The 16,799-nt window shown below is 38.6% G+C and overlaps 1 long non-coding RNA gene across 1 annotated transcript; it reads right to left on the bottom strand.

Moving 5' to 3' along the window:
• Window positions 1-3,732: 3,732 nt before the first annotated feature.
• Window positions 3,733-16,021, bottom strand: LOC104662984. Its single transcript, XR_748068.2, has 3 exons — window positions 15,636-16,021; window positions 10,667-10,782; window positions 3,733-10,171 (listed from the first exon to the last, which is right to left on the bottom strand). It is a non-coding gene; the product is annotated as an uncharacterized LOC104662984 (long non-coding RNA).
• Between the last annotated feature and the right edge of the window lie 778 nt (window positions 16,022-16,799).

Below are 16,799 nucleotides of genomic sequence, written 5' to 3'. Positions count from 1 at the left end.
TGTTTCACAAGTTTGCTTCATGTAAGAAAAAAGCCCTCTAAGTGGATGACTATGGAGCTGATGCTCAAACCTGAGGTATAAAGAAACCAAGATGGAGGTTGATAGAGGTGGGAGAAATAACTTGACATATTCAGTAGGAGATTCTTTAGGTCTCATTTGTTCCTCTAGGGTCCCACACAGATAACACTAGCGCTGAGTCCCAAAGTGTCCTGTAGTCGAGGGCTACGTTTTGTAAGCCAGATTCTTCTCTTTTCACCATACTGTGTGAATTGCTTCCCCATTAATATTCCCAAAGGTTTAGTAAAGGATTTTTCTAAAGTTCCTTTCTTGACTTGCCCTTGCTTCAGAATCTTAAAAGGAGAGATCATTTTGATTCCTTCTTAGGGCTTTTGTGCCCCTTCCCCACTCATGACTCCATCCCAATCTGTTACCAGAAAGGGGTCCTAATCCAGACCCCAAGAGAAGGTTCTTGGACCTTGCACAAGAAAGAATTCAGGGCGAGTCCATAGAGTAAAGTGAAAACAAGTTCATTAGGAAAGTAAAGGAATAAAAGAATGGCTATTCCATAGGCAGAGCAGTGGCATGGGCTGCTCAACTGATTATACTTATAGTTATTGTTTGATTATATGCTAAACAAGGGATGGATTATTCGTGAGTTTCCTGGGAAAGGGGTAGGCAATTCCAAGAACTGAGGGTTCCTCGCCTTTTAAGACCATATAGGGTAACTTGCTGACATTGCCATGGCATTTGTAAACCATCATGGTGCTAGTGAAAGTGTCTTTTAGCATGCTAATGCATTATAATTAGCGTATAATGAGGAATGAGGACTACCGGAGGTCACTTTCATCACATCTTGATTTTGGTGAGTTTTGGCCAGCTTCTGTGCCACATCCTTTTATCAGCAAGGTCCTTATGACCTATCTTGTGCCAAACTCCTATTTCATCCTGTAACTAAGAATGCCTAACCTCCTGGGAATGCAGTCTAGTAAGTCTCAGCCTCACTTTACCAAGCCCCTATTCAGGATGAACTTGCTCTGGTTCAAACATCTCTGACATATTTCCCCCCTCCCTTTTATAAGGGAACCCTTAATCTTAAGGGTTGTAGAGGGACAAATATTCATCTTCTGTAACATCTTCAGGCTGAAGAGGTGTGATGATATTCCTGCCTATTGGAGTCTCTTGTATTCAGGGTAGAGAGGAGCTCAGTCAGAAAGCATAGGTATGGCGAGAGCCACTCATAACTCTTGAGTTCCAACAAAATGTGGTATCTGAAAGATGAATAAGTATTTAATTCAAGAAAACATTCAGTAAGTTTATTCTGCATTCCTATACAAAGAATACAATGGTAATAAATTCCACATCAGTAAAGCAAAATAAGGAAAAATATCCCCAGTAAACTAAATAAGAAGCCTTTCCATGAACCGGACCACTGTTGGAACTGAGCTGATATGGGATCGCTCACTGATTCCATTATGTACCCAGAGGTAGAATACTGATCTGGATTTTTACATTACCCATCCCTCTTGTTTCTTCTGAGCTGCAGCCAGAGATCACTGGTTGGTTTACAGGAATAAGCAGGGTAAGTCTAAATTGCAACAACAACAACAACAACAACAAAACCCTCAAAAATAACTGATGAGACTAGAATCTAATAGGGTGCACCATAGTTTTAGAAACAAATTTTTTCTCTTTCCAGTCTCCCATTTTTACTAAAGACAAATCATAGTAAGACTGACTTACTTTATTATACTTGGACTGATTATTTATATAAAGTGCAGCAAGAATGATTATTTTTCACATAGGCTTTTTACATTAGTTTTAATGCAACTTTGTTCCATAGAAGGAATCTCAAATAAGACCTTTTTTAAAGCCAAGCCCAGACATGGGTTTTTACTGTCAAATACCTATGTGAGTTGGCTCCTCCTGAGGTCCCAAGATAACTTGGGGCTCCTGGGTCTGTCAGAAAATTACATTCTTTACATACCACATGTCAAGAAAATTACATTCTTTACATACCACAGGTCAAAGGATTTTTCTCAAGTTCCTTTCTTGACTTGCCCTTGCTTCAGAACCTTAAAAGGAGAGATCATTTCTATTCCTTCTTAGGGCTTTTGTGCCCCTTCCCCACTCACAACTCCATCCCCATCTGTTACCAGAAAGGGGTCCTGATCCAGACCCCAAGAGAGGTCTATACAGGGACTGCGTAGACAAGCTATGAGACCAGTTTTCCCAAAGGGCTTTTACTGGCTCTACAAGTTAAGCATGCCATTCCAGTCAAAGTCTTAGTAAAATAATCAGTTTTTCCAATTGTGTCCTGTTACAAAAGAAAACAGATTCTTATTGCACTTATACAAATAACTATATTATCATAAGTTAAGAATACTCACAGGTAGTTTCCAAATTCTGGAGAAATCAGGCAGCGAGAAACAAATACGCTCCCAATTTTGTTCACAGGAGTATACGTGCATTAGTTCATTTTCATACTGCTATGAAGAAATACCTGAGATTGAGTAATTTATAAAGAAAAAGAGGTTGCATGGACTTACAGTCCCCTTCCCTGAGGAGGCCTCACAATCATGGTAGAAGATGAAAGAGGAGCAAAGGCATGTCTTACATGGTGGCAGGCAAGAGAGTGTGTGCAGGAGAACTGCCCTTTATAAAACCATCAGGTATCCTAAGACTTACTCACTATCACGAGAACAGCTTGGGAAAAACCCACCCCATGATTCAATTGCCTCCCAATGGGTCCCTGCCATAACACATGGGGATTGTGGGAGCTACATTTCAAGATGAGATTTGGGTGGGGACACAGCCAAACCATATCAGTAATTTACTCAATTGTTAAAAGCTGTAAATAGCCCAAAACAAAAGTTTTCTTGGCTCTGAGAAACAAAGGATCAGCAATGTTTTTTTTTGTTTTTTTGGTTTTTTTTTTTTTGAGGCGGAGTCTCGCTCTGTCGCCGGGCTGGAGTGCAGTGGCCAGATCTCAGCTCACTGCAAGCTCCGCCTCCCGGGTTCACGCCATTCTCCCGCCTCAGCCTCCCAAGTAGCTGGGACTACAGGCGCCCGCCACCTCGCCCGGCTAGTTTTTGTATTTTTAGTAGAGACGGGGTTTCACCGTGTTAGCCAGGATGGTCTCAATCTCCTGACCTCGTGATCCACCCGTCTCGGCCTCCCAAAGTGCTGGGATTACAGGCTTGAGCCACTGCGCCCGGCAGGATCAGCAATGTTTTAAGCCAAAAGCCAAAAAAAGATTACTTTAGGCTTCTATTAGTTCAGTCCATGCAATTAACTCCTGTTCTGCTTGAAATTCATGAACAGTTCAGCCCTCCATGAGAGTTCTGAAAGTTTTTCCTCTATTATAATGTCACAATCTCCAGAGTTATCAGAAACCTGCATTCAAGAGCACCTGTCAAAGTCTTATAGCTGATTATAAACCACCTTTTGAAGAGGATCAAAATAATACAACAATTGTCTGTGGATGACAAAAAGTCTTAGGACAGTCACTATTAAAGCCACAATTGACAAGAAAATTTTGGTTACTTCTGTGGCATACAACAATTTTACATAATAATTATGACTATTAATAACATGCACTAAATCATAGCAGAATTATAGGAGTTTCCCATAATTTTGGAACACATACCTAAAACTTATTTACACAAATAAATCTTTTGCTCCTTAATAGAGGGAAGACTTAGCTTTCCAAACAATCTGACTCTTTCCTTCCCCAGGAAAACAAAACTATTTTAATATTTTTTAATAAATAACATGAAAATCTTGTTCAACAGAGAAAGCCAAATTTCACCTTTACATTAATGCAGTATTGATGCCAAACCTAATTCTTAATAAAACCTTATAGACAAATTTATCCAATCTTAATCAGTTAGATCATAAGGTAAGATTCTCATAAACCTTTTATAACCCTTTACAATTTTTTGTTAAAGAGCAGATCAGTGTTCTAAGAAAACCCTGTTGTGCTTTTATTCCAATGTTCAATTTATGAAAAAACCTGAATACCCTCTTTAATTGTAGCTAATATGTTCACACACAGAATTTATTTTATAAGATTAATTGTTCACAAAACTTCCACAACTTGTTTAAACCTTCATCTTTTTTCTATATAGCTTGAAAAAAATTTTAGGCCTCTAAACTAGGCCAAAAAAAAAATCCATATTCCCATGCCTTCTTATAATTTTTTTTACCAAAAACACGTCACTGTCCTTACACACATTGCACGTAAAACTGTTTATTCAGTAGACTCAATTAAATGTTACAATGCTAACTGAGCAACTTTTATTTTTGGTGAAAAATCTGGTAAGTAAGGTTTTTAATTATCTATCAAGTGTGGAGCCTAAGACACTAGAGATAAATCCAGATAAGGTCCTTTTTCAGCATAGCTGGGGGGCATGGCTAACTCCACATGTTCCCATGCCTTACCTGGAATCTAATGGCTCCAAAGCAGGTAAGTTCAACAATTATCAAGTTAAAGAAGCAGTTTATGATATTAAAGTATTTGGCAAACCTAAATCTGACTGGGCTAATTCAGACCAAATGTCTTTATTTTACCAATAATCTTTAAAATTGTCTGTAATTCCTAAATATTACTAAAGTTACATGAATTAAAAGGCATTTGTTTTTATTTTTCTGACAATATTTGCTTTAATTACCTATTATCTTTAAACCAATTAATCAGAGCTCTTTTATGTATAAACATCACACACACACATGTAAATATGCAGACAGACAGAAAATTCAGTACTTGTAAGATTTTCCATTTGCAAGTTTCTTAATTGGATTGCTGGCTTTAGGGTGGAGCCCTTGGAGGAATAGGACTGAGAAAGCATGCAGTTTCCAGGGCCTAATAAGCAGGCACAGCTGGAAGGCAAAACAGAGCCCCAAAATTAAGGGTCTTATTTTTATATTAGATCCTGGATCTCCAAAGAAAAGAGGGAATTAGGTATGAGATCATGTCATTTGCAGGGACATGGATGAAGCTGGAAGCCATCATTCTCAGCAAACTAACACAGGAACAGAAAACCAAACTCCACATGTTCTCACTTATAAGTGGGAGCTGAACAATGAGAACACATGAATACAGGGAGAGGAACCACACACACTGGGGCCTGTTGGGGAGAGCATCAGGATAAATAGCTAATGCATGTGGGGCTTAATACCTAGGTGATGGGTTGATAGGTGCAGCAAACCACCATGGCATATGCTTACCAATGTAACAAACTTGCACATCCTGCACATGTATCCCAGAACTTAGAGTTAAATTTTTAAAAAGAGGGAATCAGCCCATCTCCCATGGGAGTCTTATCTCTCAGTGGGGAATGGGGACAGTTTCAAACTTTCTAGGTGGCCAAGAACATGATTCTCTAATCCAAACATGTAAAGTGCCAAGTATCTCCCCATAACTGCCATTAGCCTCCCCAAAAGTATATTTCCTACCTAGTTATTACACACCAAAGCTCTCTCATAATGCAAAGTAATTTCTGATACCCCTAAAAGTCAATAATGTCACACATCACAATGCAAAACAGAGGAGAGCCTTAGATTTTGAGAGGGATCTATCTGATTTCAATTTCTGGGTTTTCATGAAGAAAGCAGAGGTTTTTCCCCAAACAGGGTCTGTGGTGCTTCCTGTTTTTCCCAAGGAGTCCCAGGCTATTAGAGCTTGAATATACACTTTTAATGAAGCTGACTTTTAACCATAGCATTCTTAAAATAAAAAAAAAATCTCATTATCAGACTCTAGCCAGGCAAACAGCAAATACTTCTGGCTTTTGAACTTTACCAAAGGTAACCTCCCAGGTACTCAGAAAAAGGAAAATTCAAAAAAGGAAGTCAGAAGTTGTTCTACAGCACTGGGCAGTCTCCATTGCTTTTCTCAGAAGGAGTCTAGAGCAGCCAAAAGCCTTTTAACTGCTCAATATAATTTTTACAGGTATGATATGAACCCCAAAGTTCCTATCCTCTGGATGACAGAGACAAAGAGGAAGTACTGCCACATGGTTATAAGGTCAAACTCCCAAGACCATAAAACAAGACAAGAGGGAAACTTCAGTTTTGCTTTTGTTTTGTTTTGTTTTGTTTTGTTTTGTTTTGTTTTGTTTCAGGGACCTGAAGCAAAGTTTGTAAGTGACCAGTTTGATGGGCTCTCTTGAACAGCAGTCTTATAGGGTGTATTAGTCAGGGTTCTCTGAAGGTACAGTACTAACAGGATAGATGAATAGATGAATGGGGAATTTTTTGGGAGAATTGTCTCACATGATTACAAGGTGAAGTCCCACAATAGGCCATCGGCAAGCTGAGGGGCCAGGAAGCCAGTCCCAGTCCCAAAACCTGAAAAGTAGGGAAGCTAATAGTGCAGCCTTCAGTCTGTAGCTGAAGACCCAAGAGCCGCTGATGAATCACTGGTGTAAGTCCAAGAGTCCAAAAGCTAAAGAACTTGGAGTCTGATGTTCAAGGCCAGGAAGCATCCAGCATGGGAGAAACATGGAGGCCAGAAGACTCAGCCAGTTTAGTCTTTCCACATTCCTCTGCCTGCTTTTATCCTAGCCAAGCTGGCAGCTGAATAGATGGTACCCATCCAGAATAAGGGCGAGTCTGCCTCTCCCAGTCCACCAACTCAAATGTTAATCTCCTTTGGCAGCACCCTCACAGACACACCCAAGAACAATACTTTGCATCCTTCAATACAATCAATTTAACACTCAGTATTAACCACCACATGGGGGCTTAACCCTGTATTCTATCCTAAGGTACCCCTTCTTCTGACAGAACAATATGGAAAGAAAAATTTATAGGACAAAGTACACCAAATTCACTACAGCTTAAGACGACCTTAATGGAAAATTTCTTTTTCCTATTAATTAAAACTTCACAAGAAATAAACAGTGAAATTTACCATTCCTATAACTTGTTTGCACAGACAGGCCAGAAGTCTGAATGGTAAGAACCTTACCCTTTTGCTGGCATGCCAGGCTTCTGATTTCCCTTTCCCTGAGCAGCCCCAGTGACCTGTCTTGTGGCACTATAGCCCTAGGGGCCAAACCACAACACAAAGGGAAATCACCTTTTTCCATTTCATGAAACCATAGGCAAAAGCCTCTAAATTTTGTAAGATGTCACCCAAGAGATTGAATTGGGGTAACCAAATTAACATTTTCCAAACCAGCCAGAGCAAAATACATGTGACAAAACATAGACATTAGCCACTCTGCTTAGCGCCCAGTATCAAACTGGCAAGGCTCAAACATGACTCTGGTTGGGCCTTGTCATCTTTGATCCACTCAAAGTGGTGTGGAATGATCTTCTGACCAGGAGTTTCAACATGTGGTCTCTGAGCCAACTGAAACCACAGACAGTTGCCCTGAGTAACAGAAAAGATAGAAAACAGAAAAGAAAGAAAAGGAGAACAGCATTGCCTGCAGCAGGCTGGGCAAAACGAGGAGCTCAGGGAGGTCAGAGAAAGACCCATCCATTGCAGAATCTAAAGTTCAGGTGGCCAATTGTCTCATCAGTTTTCAAGTTTTCCCCATATCCAATGATCCTATATACACCTAATCCTGTCACTCACAGCCATCAGCAAAGAGTGCAAGGCAGATTAATCCAAAGAGAGTAACAGTTAATATCCTATAATGTCAAATCCATTTTTAATCAAGAAGGACTTCTAATCCCCTTAATCCTAGGAAGGGCTCTAACATTCCTAATTTGGGCCTTGAATCTAAGTTCCATCAAGTGTCCTTGCCTTTTATTAAAAAGGGCCTTTAAGCTGTCTGTCTTAGGAGAGACTCTAACTCTCCTAAGTTGTGCTTCTAACCCAATTCCATCCTTTAACCAGGTAAAATGGTTCCTACCCCTTACCCAAAGTCATCCAATTAGTGCTCTAATCTATTTCCTTTGGATAGGGAGTCTCCTTAGTTTAATCACTTTGTGGTCACCAGGAACATGTTACCAGAAAAGGGTCCTGATCAAGACTTTAAGCTAGGGTTCTTGGACCTCATGCAGGAAGGAATTTGGGGTGAGTCCATAGGGTAAAGTGAAAGCAAGTTTATTAGGAAAGTAAAGGAATAAAAGAATCGCTACTCCATAGACAGAGAGCAGTGGCATAGGCTGCTTGACTAATTATACTTATAGTTATTTCTGATTATATGCTAAACAAAGCATGTATTATTCCTGAGTTTTCCAGGAAAGAGGTGGGCAATTCCCAGAACTGAGAGTTCCTCCCCTTTTTAGACCATAAAGTGTAACTTCCTGACATTGCTATGGCATTTGTGAACTGTCATGGCACTGGCAGGAGTGTCTTTTGGCATGCTAATGCATTATAATTAGCACATAATGAGTAGTGAGGACTACCAGAGGTTACTTTTGTCCCCATCTTGGTTTTGGTGGGTTTTAGCCAGCTTCTGTACCACACTATTTTATCAGTAAGGTCTTTGTGGCCTGTATCTTGTGTCAACCTCCTACCTCATCCTGTAACTAAGAATGCCTAACCTCCTGGGAATGCAGCCCAGCCAGTCTCACCCTCACTTTGCCCAGCCTGCATTCAAGATGGAGTTGCTCTGGTTCAAATGCCTCTGACACATCCGTGGTTGAAGTGGTTGTCCTGGTGTTAATTATTGAAGGATTCTGCCAAGGGGTAGGGAAATGTTAGAGAGTAAGTGTCTGGGCTGTCAGGTTTAACTGTACTTTTCCCAGTAGAAATCCTCCCTACAGAATCAATCTTTTGTTATCTGTTTTGAGTTTTATTTTTCAGGGAAGCAATTTTTTTATACTTTCAATTAAAATTATTTGTACATACATTTTATTTCCTCATGAGACCTTAAAAGTACTTGAGATAAAAAATTTAGGAAAATCAGTAGAAGCCTCAATTTTCCCATTTGCAAAATGAGTGGCAATAACTTTTCAAGGGCCCTTTTATCCATATTACTTGCTAATTTTATACAACTCAGCCTAACATTATAGGATGTCACAATTCTAGACAGGTTGAGTGTCCTTCATCTCTGGTTTCCATATTAGTTTGCTGGCTGATATGCTGCCTATATCTTTTTGTTATTTTCAGGTAAAATAACTGCTCTGGAAAAGAAGGCAAGAAAGTAAAACAAGGCAGTTTCACCACACCCATCATCAGGAACTCAGGGGCAATTTGACTTAAAACAGCTTGAAATTTTAAAAGAAAAACAGAAAATGCAATGTTTTCTCATTTGTTCGGTTTCCTCTTTAAACAAGCACACTCTATCTCGCTAAAGATTTCCCCGTAAAAAGAAAATGCATTGCACAACTTGACCTATAATTTAAATCACAATTAAGCTTCCAGTTAGAATGTATCTTCATCATAAATCTACTGTAAATCCCCCAGTGTTCTGTTAAATTCCCTTAGCCTCTCAAACCACAGGACCCCAGTTTTATTTTCCCTAGTTATAAAATGCTGGATTATAGCTTATTTATGAGTTTCATGAATAAGAAAAATTTGATTGCCATTCACAGAGATATTCTCACCAGGTTATTATATTCCTGGATCCTATTAATAAAAATACACAAACTAAAAATTACTCCAAATTAGTCATTCAAGTAGAAATGCTTGCAAGACTTCTTTGTATAAAAAGAAGATGCCACCAAACAGCACTATTAAGAACATTTCCTCCTATTGCTCCTGGTCATCACTGCTACCTCTGCTAAATCCAATCTGCTTTTTATAAACATTTATAAATCTACCTTTTAGCCTGCTATAGCAATCATTCCTGAGGGACCTTGCTTTTTCACTAGGAATTTACTCCTTATGAGCAGTGCCTAAGCGGTTCAGATTTTATGTTCTTGACCTAAATCTAGGTACCCATTATAAATCCAAACTCGACGGAGAATGTCCAAGCATCTGGTGAAATGGGTCATCTGGTGTTTCAAAGATTTGAGGGCTTCCATAGTCACATGGAAAGGACAATTACTTGAGGCATGAAGACTGATAGGTACTCCCAGGGTAGTGTAAAATTGTTGCAAAAAGTTCTGCTTTATAATCAATAAAATAAGAATTGATATTCACTACAATATAAGCTCCATACAGCAGAAATTTTTGTAAGCACTCAATTATTTGTTGAATGAGTGGATGGATTTTCATCTCACCTCTGCTCTGTGATCAAAGCCTAGTTCCAAGATCCACGTTCTTCATCTATGAAAAGGAAATTACATGTATTACATGAAGTAACTTAGGAAACGTGGATGGAACTAAGTATAGCACAAGTATAAATCAATATTTTAAGCAATAAAATTACTTTCTAATAATCATAAATAATTCAAACTAAGTGTGAAATAAAAGATTATTTAAATCCTTGAAAGGCAACAATGGGGAAAACTGTTGTCTAAAAACTGCAAGCATTTTCTTTCTCTTAAAATGTGAAGGATTAAATTTTCAGGCACAAAAAGCTTTTGTTTTTGTAAAGTCATCTGAATGGATATTTATTTACACAAATGTAAAACGATTGTTCCCAGTTGCAATATACATATTTTAGACATGTAGCAGCAAAGAAATGAACTGCTTTACTTTATATTTTAACATAGTGACATTAATGTAAACAGGTTTATTTTTAAAAGATCTTTCTTTTCTTAGCATAAGGACAGAAAGATGTTTTTATTACGTATGTACCTAGACCATTCCATGCCTTACATTATTGCTTGTCCTTATGAAATTGCATGAGTGTTTTCCCAAAGAAGTTGCCCACAGGAGATTGGGAGAGGATACTGGCAACGGTAGAAAAGACTTGGAGACACGATCTTCATCATCTATTGACAAGGGACATAAAGAGAACATGATTTGGATTGCTGAAGCCTCACCTGAACTCCACTGTGGATTTCCTACAATTGCTGTTATTTAAAAACACATCATCTAATTCTCAGAAATGTATTGATGCCACACATTATCATGGTCTGAAGACGCTCAGGAACCAAAGCACAAAACCACACTCTTATGGTGGGGTGGAGTTTGGGGAGAACGGACTATAGGGAGTGAGGAGACCAAAATAGAACGCACAGAAGTCTATGAATTCCCCATTTCCCACCTACCTATAATGGGATAGAGGTGGGAGTGGAAGTCAATGTGTGGAGATAAGGCCAGCATGGGAAAGGGAAGAGAGTGATCAAGGTAATTCCTGAGTTTCTATGCACACTAATGTTTGATGGAGTATGCAGGTAATTACCTAGGAACTTAAATATGGTAAAAATAACAACAAAACAACAACAAACTTTCATCTGAAAAAATCTGGAAAACAGTAGTTTCTGGTTTGGAGAGAATGACCATTTTTATAATCTTTGTATGTTCATGTAGTTCCTATCCCTTCAATTAACACTTATGGAGCACAGCTCTGTATCCAGAATTGGACTGGATGCTGGGTTTATAGGCACTTACAAGGCAAGACCGCTGACATCCAGGTGCTCACAGTGGGCGACAAACATATAAATAAATGTATGTAACAGGAGTCTGTGTAATTAATAAGATAATACAAAGGAGGGTTGGTAATTATACCTCGACAGCAACTAAGAAAGTAGTAGCTGAATTAGATTCTTTCAACCCAAATCTGCAGCTGTTCATAAAGCATAGAAGCTTGTTTTTACTTTACTGGCAAAAAAAAATTGCAACCAGAGGAAAAGAATATGGTGCCGAGAGCCCTCTGAAGCATACAGCTGGCATAAATATTTCGTGGTACATTCCTTAGCCTACTATCACAGTGGTCGCTGATGATCTTATACAAATAGAATGTGTTGATAACAGGTTTTTGTTTTAAGTTTTCAGTATTAGGTTATTGAGAAGTGATCACTACAATGAACTCACTGAACCTTAAAATACTATTTTGTGAAATATATTGTATATTTTCAAGTATTTTTTTCTTTTTTAAACTATTCTTTTCTTGTACCTTAATGAGTGAGCAGAAAATGCAACCCCTGAACTTATTCATATTCAATATTTTTTAAGTATCTACTATGTGACAAGCACCAATATGTATCATAAAGGTACGTCACAATGGGAATGGAGGTCAGAAGAAAAGTGTGGATAAAGGGTTAAGGGATTACGGAAGAGGTTGTAAGTAACTTAAGAAATGGATCAGATTTGGGGTTTAAATACATGTAGAAATACACAAGGGGAAGAAGTGAAGAGTCAAAGGATATTTCAAGTTCAGCATGTGCAAAGAAAGAGATGGAGAAGTGAACACCGATGCTTCAGGAATGATGAAGTTAAGATGGTGCATAAAATGCTCCATAACCTGCCTTCTGTGGCTCTCTTACACTAAATCTTGATACTTCTTGCATCATATGTTATGTTTATCTTCTGTGCCATTGCCTGTGCAATCTACTCTATTTACATGATTGCCTTTCACTCTTCATTTCTCCTGGGTAACATCTTTATATAAGCGTTCTCCACTCAACTATGGATTCCTTGGAGACAGGCACACATCTTATTCGTCTTTGATTCCCAGCACATAACACAATTCTTGGCACAATGCAGGCATTCTATAAATGCCTATTGAATCCATTGATTGATCTATCCACCAACAAAGTTAGTGAGCACCTTCTTTTGTCATTGGTTGGTGCATAAGTTCACAACAGGTAAAAAAAAAAAAAAAAAAAAAAAAGACATGGTAATCCAAGGAAGAGAGGTTACAATTAACTTTGTGCGTAATTTTCACCAAAGGTTTATACAGAGTGAAGAGGTACCATTTTTATATAGAAACATATATATATATAAATTTTAGAGAGGGCAGAGTCTTGTTGAAGTAGAAGATTAAGTTAGGATATATTTGTTGACTGTAGAGGACTGCAGAGTGGTATAAGAGGTAGTGGAGATGTTAACTGCAGAAGCAGTTTTGGTTTTATAAACCAAAAATTCTGAGAGTGAAGACTCTCTTTGAATCTAGTAAGAATTGAGTTTGGTAATAAAAAGGAACCAGTTGGAGGAGGATCAGGCAGATGTGTGTGGATTTCAAATAAAAAGTAACAATGGACTACCATGACAAGGAGAACTATGAAATGAGAATAACATTTGAGGAACAGAAGCCAATAATTATCCCCATAAAAGAAGGGGTATGACAAAGCAGAAGAGAGGTGAGATAGGTAGCTCTGGCTATTAACCAGCATGCAAGTGATAAAACCCAAGGATAACTGGAAAAACAGAAAGAAACGAATATGAAACAAGAATAGAACTTACTTTATGAGTAGTACATGAAATTTTTTTTTTTAAAAAAACCTCTGTCACCAGGCTGGAGTGCAGTGGCAAGATCCTGGCTCACTGCAACTTCCACCTCCTGGGTTCAAGCGATTCTTGTGCCTCAGCCTCCCGAGTAGCTGGGATTACAGGCACGCATCACCACACCCAGCTAATTTTTGTATTCTAGTAGAGATGGGGTTTCCATGTTGGGGCCAGGATACTCTCGATCTCCTGACCTCCTGATCTGCCCACCTTGGCCTCCCAAAGTGCTGGGATTACAGGTATGAGCCACTGCGCCTTGCTGAAAATACTTCCTTAAGACCTAGTACCAGACTTCGTTAGAGAAGTAATTACTGATTTTTAGGAAAAGTGACTTTGAATATGGAATGTGAGCTCTGTAAGGAAGACTCGGGAGGAGCAAAACAAAGATCACTGATGTTCTTCACGAAAAGTAAATGAGAAGACCTCCTCCAACATGGTCGACTGAGCTTTCCTTTATAAACTCATAGAAATGATGGATAAAATATAATTATTGTTATATAAACCATATACAACCTTAAAAACAGAAAACAACAAAAAGGAAATTCTCAGTGCCCAAAATAAATTTTAAAAATTGAATAGCAGAAAGCAGAACTGATACTTCGGTAGCCCCCCAAAATTCTATACTTGGCTATATGCCTCAGGAGCCAGTAGCTGGGTTTTAATGTCCAAGCACAAGGCTGAGCTTTAATGAGGCAGGTGAGCTGGAACTAAGCCCTTATGTAAAACCTGGAGCCTTAGGAATAGCCAGCCACTAGAACTGGAAAAAGGTAATCTACTAGTTTGGGGAAGCGATGAAGAAGTTTGTTCTTTGGGGCTTTGGATGGGGAGAAAAAAAGAAAAAACATAAGGTACTTATGAGAAATCAAAACTGCAGCCCTGCAACAGATATAAATTTACAATATTTGCATAATTCAGGAGCCACAAACTGAGAAATTATCATTTGAAAATGCTTCGGATCTTTAAGAGCTACAGTATGCTGGCAGAAGGAAATGCATAATTGCTCTAAAGGGACTCTTTTGCAACTAAGGGCATAAGAGAGTCCCATAAACAAAACCACCCCAGTGAAGAAGAGCACCACATGAGGAAATAAATCACTGAGTAAGAGTCGGTGGAGGTTGTCAACAAGAGTTAGGAACTGAAAAGCTAAAAATAACAGAACTAACAGAAAATAAAATAAAGACATATAACTTGATTAAAAGGGCAAAATAATAGAAATCATAATGAAAGAATAGGCAGAATTCGCAAAAAAACAAACAGAACATGTATTTTGGAAAACAATATTGTCATTGAAACGAAGATGAATGGGTCTAACCAGATCCCACTGGTGAATGAATATAATAACCTTCTTTTCTATTCCTCATTTTAAATTATACTTAGCTGGTTTCTTTGCAAGTTTGTCGAACAGGTTATATTTGGTGAACCCACAGTTCAAATAACATGGCGTTAGAAATAAAATACAGTCATGCGTTGCCTAACGACGAGACAGGTTCTGAGAAATGCCTCATTAGGCAATTTCATTGTTGTGCAAACATCATAAAGTATACTTACACAAACCTAGATAGTATAGCCTTATGATCCTAGACTATAAACTTTTCTAGCATATTACTGTACTGAATAATGTAGGCAACTGTAACTCAATGTTGTGTTTGTGTTTCTAAACAGAAAGGGTAGTATGTTGCACTATGATGTTACATCACTAAGCAATAGGAATTTTTCAGCTCCATTATAATCTTAAGGGACCATAGTCATACAATGTAGTCGGATATTGAAATATTATGTGGTGCATGACTGTATTCAAAAAGTGCTGCTAGGTCACTGCCCTCCAGCCTGAGACAGTGAGGCTCCCTCTCTAAAAAAATAAAATTGCTGCTAGTCAATAAAATGTAAAAATATAAACTGTCATTATCAATTCATTCCCTTGAACCTAAAAATAGTATCTCAACAAAATGAGTATTCCTTACTTCTGCGGGAAAATCCTTTTTTTTCTTGTCCTTTGTTCCAAGGAGAAAGGATTCACTCAGGTCCCTGTGAGAAGAGCTTCTTTAGCACTCTAAAATTAGAAAAGTATACCCAGGACAGAGCCGGTTCCTTCTAGTTCCCTAGGAGAGTAGAGCACCAACTTTTTCTCCTAGGTCTTGCTTTAGGGCTGTATGTGTGTCCTTGCTAGTACTGATGCCTTCCATATAAGGACTCAGATTCCACTAGCAGCCAGATTTCCGCTTGAAACACTGCCTGCTAGCGTTGAAGCTTTCAAACGATTTTAATCCATGGTGATGAAGCACGAACAGTGTTTTCTTTATACTGCATCTACCCTATACTCTATCTCTGTTTCTACCCCTCACATCTCCAAATGAGGGGGCTTTACTGGCTTTGCACCTTGATTGTTTCCACTCACCTGTGGTGATCTCAGGAGGCAGAGTTTGAAGTTAGTCATCAGTGATTTCCTCAAGTCCATTTGTCCTATATTTAGCAGTAATTCCTTAGTGGTTCTGGCATGCAATAAGACTAAAACTGATAGAGCTCTCCACCTGAATAAGCATTTTTCATTTTGATCAATGGTCTTAATGGGAGTAGTTAGATCTGCACATTCTTCTAACCACCCAGAAGTCTTTATCCAAAAACAGTGCTTTTGTATGTTTTCATCCATTTGACGTAAGTGTATCAGCTAGTTGTTAAAGTGCAAAGACTAACAGTCTGTCTTCACACATATTTCCATACCAAAAATCACTTTATTTCACAACTTGACTACGTCCACATTAGGATTTGTTGGCAAATTAAAATTCTTTACTCACAAAATGATAAAAGGAAGGAGATACAGCTGAAAGTAAATGTGTAAGAGTTAACAGAATCAATACAATTGAATAGCTGTGGAGCCTAGGGGATGCAGGAATCAAGGTAGACAAAGATATCTGCTTAAGTAAATTAATGTTAGGTCACTACCCATGGTTGACATCACAGAAGTGGGTAAGCATATCAGAGTAAATAAATGAATCCTTTCTTAAACAAAAAAAACCATAAAACTTATTTTACTCCCTTATCGAGAAATATTTTCAAAATTTAGGCCCATTCCTGGTAGATTAAGACCAGTTCAGATGACTGCATTGCCATTCCAGGGCCAAGAAAGCAACTTTAAAAACACGCCCTATGCTATGGTCTAAATGTGTCCCTCAAACTTCACATTTTGAAATCCTAACCCCCAAACTGATGGTTTTAGCAAGTGGCCTCTTGGGAAGTGAGGAATGGGAAGAAAGGAAAGGCCCTTATAAAATAGGCCCAAAGGAGGGCCTCTGCCTCTCCACCATGTGAGGACAGGGTCAGAAGGTGCTATCCACTAAACAGAAAGCACCCCTTCCTAGACACACCTCGTTCTGTGACATTCTAGACTTCAGAAATGTGAAGAATAAACCTCTGTGGTTCATAAGCTACCCAGTCTATGATATTGTTATGGAAGCCCAAAAGGATCAAGCCATCCCAAAATGGCATTGTCCACACCATGTTTTTGTACCTCACCTAGAATAATACCATACCCATTCGGAGTTAAACCCTTCCTAACTCTTTA

Source organism: Rhinopithecus roxellana, chromosome 16 (genome assembly GCF_007565055.1).
Source record: "Rhinopithecus roxellana isolate Shanxi Qingling chromosome 16, ASM756505v1, whole genome shotgun sequence".
Taxonomy (NCBI): Eukaryota; Metazoa; Chordata; class Mammalia; order Primates; family Cercopithecidae; genus Rhinopithecus; species Rhinopithecus roxellana.
The sequence above is the reverse complement of the archived record's forward strand: the minus strand, read 5'-3'. Positions and strand labels throughout refer to the sequence as shown.